The sequence below is a fragment of the Pteronotus mesoamericanus genome, unplaced genomic scaffold (assembly GCF_021234165.1).
Source record: "Pteronotus mesoamericanus isolate MK-2021 breed Mesoamerican mustached bat unplaced genomic scaffold, CSHL_Meso_final scaffold_12, whole genome shotgun sequence".
In the NCBI taxonomy this organism is placed as follows: Eukaryota; Metazoa; Chordata; class Mammalia; order Chiroptera; family Mormoopidae; genus Pteronotus; species Pteronotus mesoamericanus.
Window position 1 is genome coordinate 7,968,805 of NW_026555303.1, and position 3,681 is coordinate 7,972,485.

Below are 3,681 nucleotides of genomic sequence, written 5' to 3' on the forward strand. Positions count from 1 at the left end.
AATGAAGAAGACATAAACATTGTAAACTTATATGCACCCGACACAGAAGCACCCAAATATATAAGGAAAATCTTGGAGGACATCAAGAAAGAAACACACTGATATTAGTGGATTTTAATACCACACTGTCAAAAATGGATAGATCTTCCAAACAAAACTTAAACAAAGATATTGTGGAGCTGAATGCTGCATTAGATCAAATGGACTTAACTGAAATATATAGAACTTTTCATCCCAAAGTAGCAAAAGAAACATTATTTTCAAATGCTAATGGAACTTTTTCAAAGATAGACTACATAATAGGACACAAAACAAGCCTTAACAAATGCAGGAAAATTTAAATAATAATGAGCATTTTCTTGGACCACAAGGGCTTGAGACTGGAAACCAAGCACAAGGAAAAACGTCAAAAACTATCAAACTCATGGACACTGAATAGCACACTATTAAACAATGAATGGGTCAATAATAAGATAAAAGAAGAAATCAAAAACTTTCTGGAAACAAATGAAAATGAACACACCACAGTTCAATACCTATAGGGCATGGCAACGGCAGTCCTAAGAGGGAAGTTCCTAGCAACACAGGCCTACTTAAAAAAATAGAAACATTTCAAATAAATGACCTCACCCTATAATTTGAAGAACAGGAGAAACAACAACAATCAAATCACAGAGCAAGTAGAAGAAAGGAAATAATCAAGATCAGAGCAGAATTGAAAGACAGAGACTAAAAGAACAATTCAATGGATCAACCAATCCAGGAGTTGGTTCTTTGAAATGATAAACAAAATTGACAAGCCTATGAGCAATTATATGCCAGGAAATTTGAAAACCTCGATGAAATGGACACATTTCTAGAAAAGTATAATTTTCCAATACTGAATGAGGAAGAATCAGAAGCCTAAACAGACTGCTAACAGCTGGGGAGATTGAAGTGGTAATCAAAAGACTCCCAGCACACAGAAGCCCTGGACCGGACATTTTCATGGGAGAATTTTACAAAACATTTAAGGAAGAGCTAACCTCTGTCCTTCTCAGACTATTCCAATAAACCCAAGAAGAGGGAAGACAAACAAATTCTTTTTAAGAGGCCAGTATCCACAAAGAAAGAAAACTACAGGCCAATATTACTAGTAAACATAGATTCTATAATTCTTAACATAATATTGGCAAACCGCATCCATCAATACATTAAAATGATCATCCTTCATGATCAAGTGGGATTCATCCCAGGGATGCAAGGATGTTCTAATATTCATGAATCATTAAAGTAATACATTGAATCAACAAAAGGAAGGAAAAAACATATGATCATCTCAATAGATGTGAAAAAAGCCTTTGATAAGGTACAGCACCCATTTATGATAAAAAACAGTCAGCAAATGATCATAAAACAGGCATATCTCAACATACTAAAGGCCATATACGAAAAACCTACAGTCAATATTATACTCAATGGGCAAAAATTGGCAGCTTTCCCACTAACATCGGGAACAAGACAAGGATGTCCCCTTTCATCACGTCTATTCAACAGAGTATTGGAAGTCCTAGCCACAGTGGTCAGGCAAGAAAAAGGAACCCAAATTGGAAAGGAGCAAGTAAAACTATCATTGTTTGCAGATGACATGATAGTGTACAGAGAAAACATTATAGACTCCACCGAAAAGCTACTTGACCTAATAAGTGAATTTGGCAAAAATGTAGGATACAGTTTCAATACTCAGAAATCGAATACATTTTTTTGTACACCTACAATCAAATAGCAGAAGCAGAAATCAGAAAAAAAAAGCATTTCCTATAACAGCAAGACAAATAAAATACTTAGGAATAAATTTAACCAAGGAAATAAAATACATTTCTGCAGAAAAATATACAAAACTGAAGATAGAAATTAAGGAAGACACAATGAAATGTAAGCATATACCGTGTTCATGGATTGAAAGAATTAAGATCATCAAAATGTCCATACTTCCCAAAGCTATTTATAGATTCAACACAACCCCAATTAAAATACCAATGATGTATTTCACAGACATAGAGCAGACATTTCAAAAATTTATATGGAACCATAAACGTCCCCTAATAGCTGCAGCAATTTTGAGAAAAACAAAACAAAACAAAAAAAAAAAAACAAAAACAAAGTAGGAAGGATCACAGTAGCAGGCACTGAACTATATTACAAGGCCATTATTATCAAAACAGTCTGGTATTGGCACAAGAACAGACACATAGATTAGTGGAACAAAATAGAAAGCCCAGAAGTAAACTCATGTTTCTTTGCTCAATTAATAATTGACAAAGGAAGCAGAAGCATAAATTGGAGTAAAAATAGCCTCTTCACCCAATGGTGTTGGGAGAGCTGGGGAGCTACATGCAACAAATTGAGGTTTGATCACTAGCTGGCATCATACACAAAAATAAACTCAAGATAGATAAAAGCCTCAAATATAGGTGTGGCACCATTAAAGTCCTAGAGGACAACATAGGTAGAAACTGTCAGATATCCCATGCAGCAATTTTTTCACCTATATATCCCTTAAAGCAAGGGACATAAAGGAAAGAATAAACAAGTGGGACCTCATCAAAATAAGAAGCTTCTGCATGGCAAAAGAAAACATCAGCAAAATGAAAAGGAAGCCAATCATATGAGAAAATATAGTGTTAATGATACATCAGAAAGAGATTTGATCTCCAAAGTATATAAAGAACTCACATGACTATACTCCAACAAGACAAACAATACTATTAAAAAATGGGCAAATAACCTGGGCAGACACTTCTACAAGAAAGAGATATAGAGGACCCTGAGACATATAAAAGGATGTTCAGCCTCACTAGCCATCAAAGAAATGCAAATCAAAACCACAATGAGATACCACTTCACACCAGTCAGAATGGACATCATATACAGATCAACAAACAGGTGCTGGCATGGCTGTGGAGAAAAAGGAATCCTAGTACACTGTTGGTGGGAATGCAGACTGGTGCAGCCACTGTGGAAGACAGTTCAGAATTTCCTCAAGAAGCTAAAAATGGAACTGCCTTTTGAGCCAGTGATTCCATTGCTGGAAGTATACCCTAAGAATCTGAAAATGCCAATTCAAAAGAACCTATGCACCCCAATGTTCGTAGCAGCACAATTTACAATAGCCAAGGGTTGGAAGCAACCTAAGTGCCCATCAGTAAATTAGTGGATCAAAATTATGGTACATTTACACAATGGAATACTACACAGCAAAAAGAAAGAAAGCTACTAGCATTTGTGAGAGCATGGGTGGAACCAGGGAGCATTATGCTAAGTGAAAGAAGCCAGGGAGCAAAAGAGATACCATATTATCTCACCTGTAAGTGAAACCTAACCAAGAAAAGAAACAAGCAAAGAAAATATAACCTGCAATATTGAAAGAAAAAAGAAACCAGCAGAGTCAGAGGGAAGGAGGGAAGGTTGGCCAGGAAAGGGAATGGAAAGTTCAAGTCAAGGAATATTTTAAGGGACCCATGTAGAATGCCAAATTGGGGAAGAATTCAGGGAAGCAAGTGAGGGGAGGCAGGGGTAAGTGCTGGCAGGAAGGTGGAGACAAAAGTATTTTTACAAAAAAATAAAAATTAAACAGGAAAAATGATGAACCCAATGAGGCCCACTCCAAGACACATCATCATTAAAATGGCACATATCAAA